Below are 17,859 nucleotides of genomic sequence, written 5' to 3'. Positions count from 1 at the left end.
GAAAATTTTAAAAAATGCTAAAAAGATGAAGTCTCATCAATTAATATGAATATATGAATTGTAAAGCAAATTGAGAGAGCTATTTTGAAACAGTTTCCATAGGAAATTTGTTTGAACAGAGGAAACAGAAATAGAAATATATTAAGGACATAGCCTGTCCTGATTCTATGAGTTCGTCGTAGACATTATCCTCTGTGTTAATAAAATCAATAGATTTATATCCTGGCAGCTTGATCAGAAATGGTTCTTTGTCATTAGCATTCACACTGAAATCCTGTTATTATATACGTATTTTTTCTTACCCTTTTTTTTTTAGATTACTACTAGTTTGACCCACAAATCCTAATATTTACCTGGGTCTGTATCAATATCAATTACCGAAGTTTAATGTTAGGCACATTGTCATAAATGTTCTTTAAGAGTTATACAAGGTTAAGCTGAGACGGGCTCAATAGCTGTTTAAAATTTGTTGCCCCGTAGATAGCAGTAATGAGAGGCTAACACACTCATGTTGGGAATGAATCCTCATGTCTATTAAGATTTGTTTGAATAGGTTTCCATCACAACAGGTGCACAATTATTTCATGAGTAAAATATTATCAGCCTTCCAAATTAGCCAGGGCAAAATGCAAGTTGTCTGATTAAATAATCAAACCCAATACTTAAAATGCACTTGATTTCCACAGGAATTTTAAGATGCAAAGTCCCAGTCTATCAGTGAAACTGTGATTGTTTGCAGTATGCAAGTAGCAGCTTGTAGAGTATCCTGTTTGGTATGTTTTACATAATTCATCCTACATTATACAAGACAAAACCACTAAAAAAGCATATAATAATAGGTTTTACTTCGAGTCAAACAATTTTAATCTACCAATGAAGGTATTATACTGTGCATTAAAACCAGAAAAAAGTGGGCCTCTGATGGAAAATAGTTTGAAAGTGTTCTGCATTCAATTAGGAGGCACATCAGTTTAGAAATACAAAACCCCGTGTTTTTTAAATAATTTAGTTTATGAAGGGGGAGGGAGAAAAGGAGAATCCTCTGAATCTGAAATGCAGCTTCCAGTTGGAGATCACATATGTCACCAGTTATTGAACAGCTCAGCAAACACAGTGACTCAGAGACCCAAGGAATGGGTAAAATCTGAAACAGTAGGTTCACAACGAACGGAAAACTTGGCGGTGCAGCTGTCAGACGCAGATTATATACAGGTAACTGTTTGTTTTCATATCTGAATCTGTTTGTCAATCAAGGAATGCTATGAATCAGGAGATGGGATCTCAAATACAAAACCACAAAGTCAGAGACAGCATCTGGAGGAGCTCCAAGCCACAAGAATTAGGGAAGAAGCACAGAGGGAACAAAAACTGTAAATGCTTGCATGGATTCTGTCTCTATATACATTGAATTTAAATAATTGTGTTGATACATCAGTAATAATAATTGCTGATAAAAATTATAGTCTTTATTTTGGGCAGCAATATGTTTTACTAAATGTGAAATTAAATACAATTTGTATTAATTAGGGATAATATGAAAGTATGTAAGTGGTTGACATTTCCGACATTTTTAAACATACTGCTATATGTGAAGATATATCTTTTGCATTTGTTTTGACTTGGAAATTTTGTAGATTGATATATGCCCCTAATGTGTTTTGTTGAAATAAGATCATGGTTCTAATCCCTAAGATCAGAAAATTATTTATAGACAAGGTTCACCATACTTTGAGATTTAGTTATGGGATTTGATCATTGATGTAACTGTTTACTAGACAATTGTAGTTCTCTCTGGAAGCTGGAATACAGTCTAATTACAGATACTAAACCAAAATCTACGGTTAAAATGCAGGTGGTGTACTCAAGTTGCAGGATTTCAAAAGTCAGTGTAGTGTATACAGACATTTTATGTAGGTTTGTACAACTCAAGTTTTTCTAAATGTGGGAAAGCTTATAGAGACTTCAAGTTTTGATTGGTAACATCAAAGGGATACAAACAGAGGTTGACTACAGAAGGTAAAGAAAATTGGATGGTCATAACTGTTCTGTGGTTTGTTTTTTCAGATTCGTTAAGAATCGTAGAGTTGCTTTTAACTTGTAACTGAAAGAACTTTTTACCTTCGCTGCTTTACTCTGGTGCCAGGATCCATTTGCCTATGCATTGTTGAGATTCTGCAGCAGTCACAGGATGACTGTGGATTTTCTTTTAGGGGCTGTAGTGAAGAGAAGGTTCCTTAATTCGTAGATTAATTAACACTCTTCTATATTTTGTGGTTGTTTTCTTCACCTCCCAAGGGTCTTACAGTGTAATTTTGGGTCTCTCAGACTTCAGCCAGAGATGAGGGTGCCCACTTCTTCTGAAATGTAAGGATTTTTCTAAAAAGAAATACTTTAGCCTACCAGGTCATGGTCTGCCTTTTCAAGGCACTTTTCAAGATAAGAGTGATTGACAAAGGCACTTTGGGTCTCTCTGCATACGCACAGATAACATATCCCACCATCAGACAAATATGAACACTTGGTGCTAAGAACTGGCTGTGAGCGGGCCATAGTGAGAATTTTCCATCTGCTGACCTGGAAAACCCATAGCCAGCCTCCACACATAGCCAAAGTTTAGTTAACTTCATAGATAGGTAAGTCTCTTCTCTCGCTTTGCCTCTTCCTGTTCCCTTCTGTGTTTATTGTGCTAACAAACACTGAGGAAAACACTTTTCTGAATTATAGTTACACCTACTGAAAAGGGCTATGGTGATAATCAGGAAATCACCCGCAACAAAATATAGGTGTTAATTGCACATCAGCTGAATCTGCTATAAGAAATTTACATTATCACAGCTATGCCTGGGTAAAATGTTTTAATGCATTAAACATAGAAATTAATATGAAGTTGAAGTTTGGAAGTGAGGGAAAACTGAAGATTTATGTAATGTAAATGAACATTTTTTAACTTGTTTTAATGAAATAGTCTTCACAAAGAAGAAAAGCGTTCCTTGCAATAGACCTATTCCAACACTTGCAGCATGATCTGTGAAAGAACGCTGCTCTTCACTGATCAAAGTCAGATCCTATAGACCAGCTGGCATCACCAATGGCAGGGCTGAGACTGCGACTACTATCTGAAGTGGTAATATTTATAGACTCAGTTTCTGTTATGGTCCTTAACAACCTCTGAGAGGTGTGTATTTTTTTTAAACAAAACTAACATGCCATTTTTCATTGGACTTCTCAAGAGTGTGTTTTCTGTTGTTAATGAACTCAAGATACATGATACATGTTTAATGTTCTTGACTGACAGCTAGAAGATAGGAAACGGTTAAATGATACTGTGAGAATTAGAAGGTTAGTTAGTAAACTAGGTAATGCTTTTGCCATGCATATCTATCCAGGCTTTTACAGTAGTGCTCTTTTTTTGTCAGCGTTAGCCATGTCATAGCAGGCGTAGAGTTGTGCAGTTGGTTAAGCAACCGAGAAAGTCACTCCTCTTCAAGTATATACACTAAATTAATACCCAAAGCAATACTGAGTACTTGAGTTAGTGAAAATCTTTATTTTTTGCATAGGGAAATAAATGTGAGTGAGTGTGTGTGAGTGTTGTCTCATAAATGCATTTTCTGTATTATCTTCACATGTCAGATTAGTATTTGTTCTTATGCTAGCTGGTCTTCTTATATGGACTTTTGTGTGTATATGTTGAGTCCATGATATAACTGAAAGCTTACTGCAAGCTTAGCTTTACTGCAAGCTGCTGAGGTCCCCTAAATGCAGAACATTTAACGTACACAAGAGCAGAACAATCTTATCTTTGCTATTAGGTATCAAGCCAATAATGGAAGAACTCCAAGGAGGAATTTGAAAATTTGTAAGTGAATATAGTCCTTGCTACTTTGGAGTTGCCAAAGTGCTACTTAATTCTAGAAAGTGCTATCTAAATACCCCATGTCCTTCAGCAGTTCTTCAACAATATTTCCATTAATGACTGTTTATTCTTATACCCTGAAATTATGATGATGGCATAATGTATTGGTGGTTATATGTTAGAATTTAGCTGTAAGGGTGCAGTTGAAAACCTTTTTTGTGCTAAGGTTATTACCTATGTGAAACTCAAAGTGAGCAACTTAAGGTTTTGACCGAAACATGTCAGCCCTAAGCCTGTGTATATATACCTTCACACAGATTCAGGTTCTCATGTCCACTAGCTGGTGTTGCACATCAGAAAAGTAAATGAAACTACCTTTACATTAAGGAAAGACAGTTGTTTGACCCATAGGTATGAATTCCCATATAGGGAAAACAAATCTTAATAAAAAAAATCATCAGATACTGTGTCTGAGGGGCTAAAGTTGCTACCCAAGAACTCAGAGAAAAAATGGAAAGGAAATCTTTGGTATAAAGAGGAAAAACCAGCCAAACACCCATTTGGCTCCAGCAGTAATCATAAATGGACACACGGGAACAAGGAAGAACAGGGAAAGCATGTACTTTCACACTAACATTATCCCAGCCTCTGACTATTTTCAGTTCCAAGGATTTCCTGAGTCTGATGTGGTTTGTTTATTTTGTATCAGTCAACTAGATCTCTCTTCCCCCCTTCCAAATACTTGTCTAGTCTCCCCTTGAGCCTATATAAAACTTGAGCCCACAGCATCTTTTAGGAAGATATTCCATGGCTCTAGTGTCCACTGTGTGAAGAACCACCTCAGATGAAAATGAACTAAAAACTTTTAAGGTGATGTTATGTGATTCAGTCACATCTATCTCATTTCTAAAAATAGTGTAAGATGTCATCTGAGTCGATGGGTGTTAGATGCTTAATGTATTTTTTAAAACATGGCCATAGATCTATCTGCAATAGTAAGAGTCCTAAATTGCTTTAAAAAACCTGGCCCAGAGACACCAACATCTAAGAAACCCCTTGGAAAAATACCCAAGATCTTTACAGATGCAGACAGATTGAAATTTTTATGTATATTTAAAATCCGTAGGGAGGAAATGACCATAAAATACATCGCTTAAGTGCAAAATTGTTTTGCAGTCACAATTAGCCTTCATCTTAGTGGGCAGTATCTCAGCGTCACAGTTACACTGATGTAACTTCTGAGAAACATGTCGGAAACATTGCACTGAGTTGCAATAGGTATGTTGTTCCAGACATAGCTCATTTTTTTAATAGGGCACTTAAAGGGAAGATGATTAACTTTCAAACCCAGTTGAGAGAAGTCTCAGTAGAAATCTGTTTTCCCTGCTCCTGCATCTTCTTCATCTGTGGTTTTAGTTTTAGTGTCTTGTTATGAAGGAAAAATAATGATGAAATTGCAGTCAGAGTAGAAATAAATCAATGAAAATGCAACTTGAACAGTGTTTTATTGTCTTTAGGAGAGAGGACCAATTAGGGGATCCTGATTTCTTAAATATATCCCAGGTCTATTTATATTATATTGAATTAGAATGCTGTTATAACGGAATTCAAAACCTCTTGGTATGTTTCCTACATGCTCCCAGTGCTTCAAGATTTATTCTGAATTATCTTTAGACTGTGCTTAAAGTTGTGCCTAAGTTCAGACCTTTGAATATTAAAATATATTAAGTCTTTTGAATAGTCAGCATTTATGTTTTCATTCTGAGTGATCCTGTTTGAGTGGTAGAATACCTATATAAGCACAACAAAATAACATGATACCACTCTGGTTTGGGACTGTGAAGAATTTCATTAGCAGTGATTCTGTAGCGAAAGGCTGTGTTAAATGTTTTGGTTTGTGATCAACTAGGTATACAAATAAATTGAATTAAGAAAATTTCCAACTGTACTTTTAGTCGCTTCTAAGAAACATCTGGCTAAACATACTCATGCTTGTGGTTAGAGTGTAATTATACCAGAACACTCTTAGAATATGTGTGGAACTTCAGTCTGCAAATGTAGGCCACCTCCTTTGTGCTCTGGTTAATGTGATTTAGGGTTTTTTCTGCAGTTAGAAAACTTGACTGATAATTTTGTGGCATATTTCATAGGAGCACAACAAGCTTGTCATAGAATTCTAATTTGTTCTGGAATGTGTTCTATTTATTTATAAAATAAACCTTGGGGGAACAACAAGCATAGTTTACTTGTTTGGGTTTTGTTTCTCATACCCATACAGTGAGGTTGTGGTTATTTCAAAAGACGTGAGATAATTCATATTTGTAGCATTAACATGCGCTGCTGAATGGGTTTTAAAGATTACTAGGTTGTGTGTAGCAGATAAGTAGCACTTTCAATTTATAACTGTTTAATTATGAAAGAAATTTAAAATAATACTCAGATTTACAAGCCTGAAGCTGCCAATTTTGACCACCTAATGCCATTATTAATGAACATATCAATGGACCTGTTTCAAAGCCCACTCAAAGAAGTGTAAATCCTTCAATGGCCTTCTGTGGGCATATTCTAAATGTGTAAAATGTTGTTGCTTTTCCATACATATCAAAGGCTTTTGACTAAATTGTCTCTTCTCAGATGAAGTAGGAAGTTTCTTCTTTACAGCTTCCATGATAGACAGGCTATGCTAATGTCCTTGTTTTGCAATAAACTTTGCCTCTTCATTACTTATCACCAGAGGCAATAAAAATCTTCAGAGGCAAATATAAGTTTTTCATTGATATACTTGTTTGTATTTGTAAGACATGAAAGATGAACATGTAATTAAGATCAAAATTAAAATTTATATTTAAAGTATATAAATCTTGCAGTACTAATACTCCTTATATTTATATTTAGACATTTCTGAGTGGTGTAGCTAATAACTACTAACTAAAAACTCATGGAAGTAACTTATTTAACAAGATATAAAAAGTAACTGCAAGACATCATAAGTCAGAGTACATTTCACAGGGGCACATCTCCTCTCCTGTGTATAATGTGCATTCTGGATGCAGTAGAAGAAATGCATTTGGGTTACAATTTTGAGTATAGGAAAAGAGGCAAGATTCCTAGAGTGTTTTGGAGTGGGATCCTCAGTGTTAGCTTTAAGGCAAATGAACTCCAATAACTGAATCCTAATGTGTGAATCGATTAGCCTTTTTATAAAAAAGCTGCAATGGCACCTATGGAAAGGATCTCTTCCCTTCTTGCACCCATAGAGAAAAGTATTAATTCCCATCCTTGTTCTCATAGACCTTCCTAGTATGCAGATGCTCAGGTTCAATATAAGGCACCACATCATCCTTAAAACTAGATTAGCCCCGCAGGAGGATACAGTGATGACATATTTTTTCACCTGATTTGCACATGTCCAACTGCAGCAGCACACATAAAAACTGTATGGACTTCACCTGTCACCTTTTCTTACCATCACCCCATGTATGTATTTATAGACATTACAATTCAAAGTATTCCTCACTATTTACAGAGAAGAGTCATGTTATTTCTGCCGATACTGTGACAAAAAGCAGAAAAAAATATTAAACCCCTCCTTTTCTGTATCATGCTGTTTAAAATGGAAAACTTAATTAAAACATAGGATTCTTTTTCATCTTTCATTATTAATCCATAGTTTAGACAATGTGAGAAGACCAAACAAACAAGTAAAAGCTTCTTTTACATCATGACTTTTTTTTTGAAAGACAAATATCAGCTAATGAAATGACAAGTAACTGTAAGTTCTGTTATATAGGGAAATTAATGTCATCTAATTCATGTGAGCTATACTCATCGAATGAGATATTAAACTGACTTCCTCTATCTAAACTCAGCTTCCTTCCAGTCATTTTTATGCATGTACATATACAATTCTCTTTCCAGAATAAAATTAGATAGAACAGATATTCAGTTCAACCCTGTGATTGTAGATACAAGTTTTAATTGGAGAGCTCTTCCCTCCAAACAAGTGCTTTTTTGCACTTGCACCGCAACAGGAAGAAATACTAGTTTAAAAAGAATGAAAAATTGTATAGATCACTTGGAACTGTATCATGTTTACATAATGAAAAAATAAGATTCATTTTGAAGAGTATCATGGTACCCAGAAATCACTTGTTAAAGTTAAAATTGAATATGGAAACAAAATTATTTTTATCCAGCTGTACGCTGTTATGAAAGAACAATCAATGAAATGGAGCAATTTCAAAATCAGTCCTGAATTCTCCATTTACATTTTTTTCTCCAGCAGACTCCTAATTTTTTCGTGTTGGTTGATAAGATCCTGCTTATTCCAGACTGTCATCAATTGTGACTCTCAACATTGTAATTCCAGAGAAGATACTACCTATGATTGTATACAAGCAAAACAAAATATCATTTCACATCTAAACGAGGAAGTTAGTTACAAAAAAGTATCTGTCTTACACCTTTTACTGCAGTGTTTTATATGAATATTAGAGATGGCTTGGCATTCATATGTCAGACCATCCATTCCTCTATATCAAGGCATAGGTGCAAATGTTCATTTACAACTAAAATATTGTTCTTATTTTCCGGAAATGAAAGGTAGGGGTTTTCCATTGATTTCAAACATCTAAAACATTACTTAACTAAATTAAGATATAGTGACACCACTAGTACAGCAGAACTCCATTCAGTAAATTTGGTGAGTCAGAAGTGAAAAAAAAATTGAAAGAATTATCTAGAAAGCAAAGAAATGTTTAGGACAAAATACTGTTGTGTTGGAATCCCACTGAAGTTGGTGTGAAAGGTGGGGCAGTATTTCTCTGTGTAAGCACCTCATTCTCAGTTTCACATCAGTAGTTTCACATTAAGCTATAAGCTGCTTATGGAGAGAGGTAGGAATTTAAAAAGAAAGTGCACCTACAATTTCTAATACTGTGTACAGTTTTTATGCTGTCGGGACAAAGCAGTCTCAGACCTAAAACTGGGATGGTGCTATAGAATATATATATATATGTAGGCTTCTTTACTAACATTTCTACATGCCTAATATAGTGAGTTTTTGTAGAAACTGAGAGATATAATATCATTAAAAACAACGTTATTCCATAATGTTCAGTGATGAGATATTTTGCACTTCTATTTAACATGTCTGCTATTGGTCCTCTGACAATTGCATAATTCAGCCAAAGCTGATAAGAATCCATGTGTTTTGAGTCAGGTTCAGAGATAAAGTAATAGGGTGAACAACTGGCTTCACTTACTGTTTATGGGAACATGGGGATCAGTTCTCATACTGTTGTAAATAAAGGATATTTCTACTGAAGTTTCTGGTTCTACATGTATGTGTAAATAATACGAAGAGAGAATTAAGCCTGCTACATTGTTAATTCCAGTGTAATGAAGAAGCTACAAGCACTATGAACATCATCGTTATTGAGGGACTTGATTTTTCTGATATATAGTACTTGCATCCTGTCTTCAGAAGGAAAAACTTTGGTTATCTCCATTTCCCTATGAGACTTCCCCTATTTTGTTATGTGAGAACTTAAAGCATTATAGGACTATTGGATTGGAGTTACTTGTACAGCTTTGTAAATGAGAAAATTTACAGGATTTAACTTTCAAACTTTTTGTGACTTTCTCATTTCCTTGAAGAAGACATAATGTTGGCCTGTTACTGTTTTTTGTGCTTAATGTGTGTTCTCTGATAGGGAAAGGTGAACCAATCTTGTGCCATTTTAACTTAAGATATTAACTTCCACAAAAAAAAATGGTAAGCATGATCTGTGTGTGGAGGTTTGCACAGAGAAGGTTCCTGAAAGTTTATTCCTAGTGTGATGTTTAAATATTTCTGCTAGCTTTATTAACACAGTTTCTGGCATCTCAGTGTGGTTTTTCTACAGAAGTGGAACTGTTATATAATTACATGATGGTTAGAGGGGTTTTGTTTTCTGTTTATCAATTCTTTTCACTTCAATACCTCCTTTATCCTTTGGATTTTTTTTTTTTTAATATACTATTTCATTCTGTTGTATGGTCCACAAATACAGTTTGGATTCTTTACTGTTCCTATCAGAATAACATCCTCCTCTCTATGCCCCTCCCTGATCTAGGGAAGTACTGTCATCTGTACTGAAATGGGAAAAACTGAAACTACAGGTCAGCATATTTTTTCAGCTCTCTCAACTCCTGAGTGAGTACCTTAAATGGATGGACCATCTTTCCTCCTCTCTTGTGTGTAAATTTTTTTACTTTAAAAGCATTGGAATTGAGCATTAGAGTCAATAATGATATTAATAATACAAATTTTGCTCTCTGTATAGCACCCCCATGTTAATTATATTTTGCTATGCTATGCCCTGAGCTACAGTCTTCTCAGTTAACAGAATAAAACTACTCATTTTTCTTTTGTCTTTACATCATATTTTAGTGTTTATATCACTGTACAGATTACTCACAGCCTGTGGCCTCTGCTGTATCATTATATTCTAATTCAGCAAGAACAGGTTGGCTGTGAGTTTTCAGTTGCAATGTATAAGTATTTCTCTGTTTATATCCCCTATTATCACATTTTTCACACACGGAGTCTGAAGAGCTCATACTGAGTCTAGATGAAGCATTTCTAAACCCACTGAAAGCACTAAAGCATTCATAACTGAATCTCTACTTGCTACTGAAAACCCTAGGAATAATTTATTCAAAAATTGTCATCTTCTTTCCTTCACATGCACATGCATGAATTAACACTTAATATGTACTTGAATTAACAGTTAATATGTACTTCTAGTATTATTTAGAATGTAAGGTGACAAGTTCTTCTGGAATTCAAGAGTAATTCTAAGAAAGTGGCTAAAGTTTTTTTTTTTTTTCTTTTTTTTTTTTTAAATAGCAAACAATACTAAAGTAGAATTGTATATGTGAGATAGTAACAAAATCTCTAAACATAGTTAAAGTTCTCCAAGGCTTATATCAGATAGAGTTCTTCTTTTCAAGTGTGTTAAAGTAAGTAAGGAGTCCAAGAGATTTGTTGGAATGCTGCTTTTTGCTGGGCGCTGGTTTGGAGGAGGGGGAGGTTGAAGCTCTGGCTAACATCGCATTCTTTCCTACATTCCTGACGTGGATTACATTTTAGGACTCAACTATGGATTTACCACATCCCTGAAAATGGGGCAATGTTATCATTGTGCTGGTCCATGAGCTGACCAGTTGAACAGTTTATGTTGATCTGGTCACTGCAGTATCTTTCTTTTGAATGTATTGGTTTACTTTGATTAGAACTGTTGTGAAAAATAGACAAGGAAGAAAACCTCTGAATATAAGATATTCCTCAGGAAACACTGGAGAATTGCTAAGAAACAATGCAAGAACAAAAAGTCCGGCAAACACATGAGATCAAAAAAATGTTAAAGGCCGCGAAAGAAACATTGTCTCAGAAGAGAGGGTTATTTGCAGGAGCAAAGCTAACGTACAAGCATTTGCTGGGAAATGCTAAGGCAGGTAAGCCTGCCTCAGTTGCCATCAAGTGATGGCAAATCTTTAGGGGAAATATTCAGCTGGATTACTGTATGCATTCCTGTGACTTATTTGTTCTTCATGCAGAATAAACTGTTCTGTGATTTGTGAAGTCTGAAGAAGAAATAAATCCTTCAAATTCTTCTGAGAAGGGAAAAAACAACTGAGTGCGACACTTTAAATGGTCCAATAGGGTACAGTTGAAGCTGAACACTCAGAGGTGCAACGATAAAGTGAGGGCACTTGGGCCCAGGGACTCCTCTCTCTATCCCAGCTCAGCATCAGTGAGAGAGCTGGATGTGCATCGCCCTTCTGCACACGTACTGTCTCCCCCCAGTTAGGCAAGATGTATGCATGGACTGGATGAAAGCCTTGGAACGATCCAAACTAAACAGTGGTGGGTGCAGGACCCTGATATTTGCTGTGAGACGTGCTGGCAGCTCAGTTTGCACAGAGCCAGAGAGGTGGCTGGGGTGATGGAGGTGCAGCTACCCCTGCAGTTGTGGGTCCCTGCCCACTCCCTCACCTGCCTGTGGGCACACTGACATGGGAAAAGGAAGGGTCATCATGACCGCGCTAAGGTAATTTAATTTTACCCTGCTACCTGTAATGGAATAGCTAGTCTAGGAAAGACAGTCTGGCCTATGATAAGTTTAGGATTGTATTCAAACTCTCCTGTTCTGTGGATTGTATTAGTTTCAAATGACTCCCACCTAAGAAATGGCTTAAGCATCTGAGGTTTAGTATAGGTGAAACTAGGATGAATCCTGCAGATTGGCAGTAAAGCATTTTCATCCTTCTCATAAACACAGCTAACTTAAGCCATCTTTTGTTTTTCTAAACCTGACAAACAGATTTTGCTCTACAGAGTATTTTCAGTAGTTCCTAATATTAATTCCTGTTACTGTTTATGGACATAGGGTATTAATTTTTCCTTGCTCAAAGCTTAAAACACAGAAACATTTTGAGACATAACAGGGGGGAGATCTCACACCTTCACAAGAGAAGCTATCCGGTATGGTTTGCATGCTGGACATGTTTGCTATGCTGCCTTCTGCACTGGGACGCTACAAAGCACAATGGAAGCATTTATAAAACTTTTTATTGACTAAGGACTGGGCAGTACCATATGGGGACATCAACAATTGCTAACTGATCATGAAATAAAGAAATTCCAGTATTCTAGTGTTATAAAAAGAAGGGGGAAAAAAAGTCATTCAGAACGTAGTCATATTGGTTCAGCTGTTGTAACCAAAGACTGATAAGATAATAGAGGTCTTTGTGGCTGTTTTCTAGTGAAATGCTTTGTCTTTATGATGCACTTGGGGCCCTTTAGAGTGGAAAGCTTTTTAAACTGCTGTTGGAGTTAGAACTCATATTAGATGCTATTGCAGTGGCAAGGGGGCTCCTTAGTCAGGCAGCCCTCACAACGTGACTTTTATCTCCGAAGCCCTTCCATTAGATTGTTACTTTCTTCTGTTTTCCCTGTTTATTTTTGTTGACTTTTGCTGCCCTATTTTGTGGCATTTAAAAGGTGACCCAGTCAAACAAGGGTAAATGCTAAATGCTGGACAGAGCCTGTGAAGTAGAGACATCACAGCCGATCTGATGTGCGCTGCAGAATGCCGTGTTAGACAGAATGGTTTAACCAGGTTATCTCCGGGCAGCTAAGATCAAATACACTTTCTTTTATGTCTAGCATTGTGTTTTTGCTTTCTTTTCAGACAATGTCCATTAAAAAAAAAAACCAAACTAACAGAGGAATTGATTCATAAAGGCTTTTTTTTTTCTAAATGCTGAAATTGCTTAACTTGATTCAAAATCATTTTTGATTGTTGGTTGAATTGCTTTGGTTGATGATAGTTTGGAACTGCAGTTATGTGATTTAAAGCCCTTCTTATTTTCTGGCAAAGTCCACGCTTCTTTCTTGCATTACTGTCTCTTGATTTCATACAAGTCACACTATGTGCTTATTCTAAAAACATAACAGGAGTAATCATTTGTGATTTATTAATTTGTATTTCCTGTAAGTATATGGGGCAAAAGTTAGTTTAGATGCAGTGCATAAACAAGGATGATATTTGTCATGCTTTACACTAATCACAGAATTCAAGAGAACCAATAATACTTTGCAGCTGTGTAAAGATTCCATGCAAAGATCTCAAAGCACTTCAGAAGCATTAACGAACCAGGCATAAAAACCTCTGATTGGTAGTGTTTTACTTTGTGTACACGTTGGGAAACTAAGGCAAGCACATTCAAGAACCCACAGTAATTTAGTGTCACAGCTAAGAATCCTACTTTGGCCAGTTTTGGATCATGCCTATGAATTTTTGGCTTATTTATGGCTCCAGTATTTTGTCTTTTATTCACTTGATAGAATATGTGGTTTTATCGTGTTTTCTTTTGCTGAGTGTCAAAGAGATTAGTTTAAATTATACTATGTAAGTGTAGAAGTCTATTTTTTTGTTATTCCTGCTTATTTTTTTCCTTTACCAGCAGTTATTACTCTACCTCTATCTCATGACAGCTTGCCACAAGGACAGTTCCAAATTTAACATTGAAAAGCCTCCGGTGTTTGTTGACATGCAGCTACATCTGTATATAGACTGAATATGTAGTAAGAAGCAACAGAAGGGTTTTGAGGTGGTAAACCACAGACTGATATAGGAACTGTAGTTGTATTATGTATCTATACTTACAGGATACTAGATTTTTAATCTTTTTTTGCAATGCTTAAGGAAATCTAGGTAGAGAAAATGCAAGATGATGTTTATGATTTTTATTACATGCATTTTATTGTAAGATATACGGTGATCTTCCTATTACTTTGTGTATCAGAAATCAGGTAGTATTGTGATCAGTTTTAAAAAGTAGGTTTTTGCCACAAGCAGAATTCTTTCTAAATGCAATTTTAGACCACAAGTTGAACTCTTCTCTCTTTTTCAGCAGATTTATAGCTACTTTTTATTTTCTCACTCCTGGCTAGATTGACCTATGACCAGAATTTCTCAAAAGTTCTCTTTGATGCCTTAGTTCTGTTCAATCAGACTATTTTATCTCAATTTGTGTTCAATTCCATACAAAAATAAAGGGTAAAACAACGGAAAAATTAAAATATTGCTACAACCAAATTATTTTTTAACTTATGATTATAATCACAAAGGCAAGAATATCTAACCAAAGGACAAATAATAACTGCTTTTTCTGAACTTTTGATAAGACTAACTGTTATATTTTCATTTTAAAAAGAAGTCCTTAAACACTATCGACTTCCCACCAGCACTCAAAATTTTAAATGCTGCTGGTAAAGGGAGTCAATGGATCAAATTCAGTATATCTGAAGTCACTGAAATAAAGGCCCCTAAGAAAAATGTGTCAATTTTAAAGGTCTTTCCTAACTGAAGACCATTTTGTGATAGAGCCAAAGGTTAATAAAATCAGTAGTGAATGTAGCAATTTTACAGATAAGCTATTCACAACAAGTGTAGTTACTTGAATAAAAAGCTAATTCAGTTCTAAAATGCCACATGCAGTAGCAGTGAATAGCTGCTTTTAGGTGCTTTCTGGAGGAGGATAAAATACAGAATCACAGCACTCTTCTTTTTCAGCATCCCTGGCTGCCTGTAAATTGCTGTGAATGGGACTGTAGGCTGACAGGCTCTATTAAGACAAACTGCCTTTCTCATCGGAGAGATAAAATAAATCAGGTGTTTAGTCAAATTAAAATACTTCAGATGGAGCAGGCCCTGGGGAGCACTGATCCACCTGACAAATCTGAGAGAAACTCAAGACAGATGTGTTTTGGGGATAAGGAAGACCCCATGGAAAAAAAAATGCACTGCTGTCTTTGGAGTAAGAGAATGGGATTAGAACAGAGAGCGAGCTGTGATATATAATATTTTATGGAAGCTGGCATATTTACTGTATATTTTTTACTAAGCATTTTGTTTTATCTGTTTTTATGGCAAATACATTTTACAGATAGCTCTATTTTTATTTTATTTATAGATATTTTTAGTCAGCAGAAGAAGTTTATTTACTGGTAATGAGTTTGGGAATCTCACTGCTTGCTGCAGTAAGTCTATGCAAAACAGATGATGATGGCACACAGCTACTGATGACCTCTCTTGGCCCAGCCAGATCAGCTCAATCTGGTCTGCATTCTGAGCAAGTTGTTTTTTATTGGTATTTAAACTGTAAAATAATGGTTGGGATTTTCCACTCTCAAATTAAATTATACCTCCCCCCCGCACTGTTCATACAACAACATTCTGCATTTTATGCTTTTTCTTGTCTTGAGCTGTGTTCGGTTAGGTGTCTTGCAGCTTCATGGAGGTCTCGTTATTTTCCAGGAGCACAGTGTACATTTTGTGGTCATCAGTTCTATTCTGTTGTTGGATTACATAGCACAATGCAAATTAAAGAGTAGCGTACTTTAAATGGGGTCATTCATTTCAGATGTGTTTCTCTGGGGAGAAAAAGGAAAGAAAAACAATTACTATGAATTCCTGAATAAGAACAGTTACTTCTGCCTGCTATTGTATAAAATTCAGAAAAAAAGAAAAAGAAATTACCTTATAAATTTGCTGCAACTGGATCAAATGGTTTTAACTAATCATAACAAACCCATCAAATTCTGTAGCCTTAGCAGGCACTCTTTGTGGCAGCTTTCTATTCATATTATGAAGCAAGTACAAAACATACAGAACAATATGGAAATAGAGCAGGACATTAATATCTGCTCTGGGTGTGTAAAATATTTTATGACTGTAAGATCAGGGGCCTGCATTACAATGCCAAAGCTGCTTGACAGATGTGAAAGTCTCAAGCTGTGGTTTCCCAGGTGGCAGTGCATGGCAATAAGTATCATTTGAGGCAGCAGGTTTCTTCCCATTGGCTTTCTAAAATAGGTGGAGTGGTTGATCTCTTCTAGTCATAACGGGCAAGGGAATTTTTCTTTGCCAGAACAGTCTTTTATCTGTGACCACGAATTTCAGTATATAATAACATATTCAAAAGCACCTAAATAACCTTTGATCCACGGTGCAAAATCTTCAAGACTGAGTAACAGAGATTAAGAGGGTTAAGGTAAGTCTATACTGAAGTTGCAGATAATCGAACTGATGTCAACAGTGTGGAGCTCAGTACAAGCTAATGGATCCTGGCAAGGCAGTACCTTCAGTGCAGGTATTTTCCTGGCCACATACCTGCCTAAGCTTACTTTCAAAAATCTTTGTTTTTTGGTTGTTTTGAAACAGCTTTTTGCAGAGAACTCTTTTATTGCTTCAGTCACGCATATCACACTAAGGTTTTGCAATAAGTTAGTCGAAATAGTAGAGTGTCCTTCAGGTTTAACTTCATGCATCCATCATACTTCTTGTGACTAAGAAAATTGCTAACCATTTCTAAAAATTCTACTACAACAAAAGTTACTCATTTTTCCTTGTCCAGAGGCCTGTGTCACATGTATACTGAATTAAGATTTGGCATTGCAGGGTACTGAAACATTAGTTTGTTGCGGACTCTTTTAAAATTAAGACAGTTAATAGTGGCTAAGAAATGGAATATTTTCAGTACTTCATGTTGTTAAATGCAAGTAAGAAATATACAGAAAAACAGGTACCCTTTGTTTCTGGCAGTTTGCTTTGTTTAGAGCGAATGACTTAAGCCATGCGGTTTCTTTTTCCGTAGAAAGCAATTACAGACAGAGGTTTTCTTGTATGCTGCTTTTGCAAACGAAACTCTGTTTAAGAATAATATTGGTCCCATCATAGTGCGATGTAAGTAGTAGAGCATCTTAGGTTTGTGACCTGCTTGGCAGGAGTCTGTTTTGTCTTCCCTCTCCTTATGAAACCTGTCAACCTCTTTCTTCTCTTCCCTAGAAGATATCCATCTTACTCCTGGGAAGAAGGTGGAGTCATAATTTTGGTGACAGTTTCTCCATTCCCTCCCAGGTCCTGTTCCTCACACATTTTCTTCCTCTTCAAAAGTCCTGTGACTTCTTTATCACAGTCCTCTGTTGTGAATGGAGGAAAGGAAGGAAGCGAATACCCTCTCTTTTGTGCCATTTCTCTTACCATTGTGGCAGATTATAGACCTGACTAGTTCCTGCTTTGCTTTGCTTCTTCTCTAACTCAGTTCTCCTGTATGACATAAAATTGCTTCATTTCTTCCACTTCCAACTGTAAACCTCCTTCAGATGCTCTTCCAATATTCCTGAACTGCTACCTTACTGTAATTATATAACCTCTTACAGAGCTGTGGGTCCGAGATGCTCACACAAGGAAATGCGGTGTATGGCTCAAATACAGGAGCTGACATTGCTGTTTGTGATGGAGTAATATGTTCATACTTAAGAGGGGATATTTTTGGATTGATTTGCAAAAGGACCCTGTACTTTCTACTTAGGAGACCCATGCAATTTACCCATAAACAGACCATTAAGCATCATTAGTGCAAAGAATAAATGTACCGTAGTTTCATAT

General features: G+C 36.0%; 1 protein-coding gene across 2 annotated transcripts in view; it reads left to right on the top strand.

The window, feature by feature from the left end:
* SOX6 (SRY-box transcription factor 6) overlaps positions 1–17,859 on the top strand; it is a 230,858-nt gene that overhangs the window by 67,588 nt on the left and 145,411 nt on the right. The window lies entirely within an intron of this gene.

The sequence above is a fragment of the Gavia stellata genome, chromosome 17 (assembly GCF_030936135.1).
Source record: "Gavia stellata isolate bGavSte3 chromosome 17, bGavSte3.hap2, whole genome shotgun sequence".
Taxonomy (NCBI): domain Eukaryota; kingdom Metazoa; phylum Chordata; class Aves; order Gaviiformes; family Gaviidae; genus Gavia; species Gavia stellata.
The sequence above is the reverse complement of the archived record's forward strand: the minus strand, read 5'-3'. Positions and strand labels throughout refer to the sequence as shown.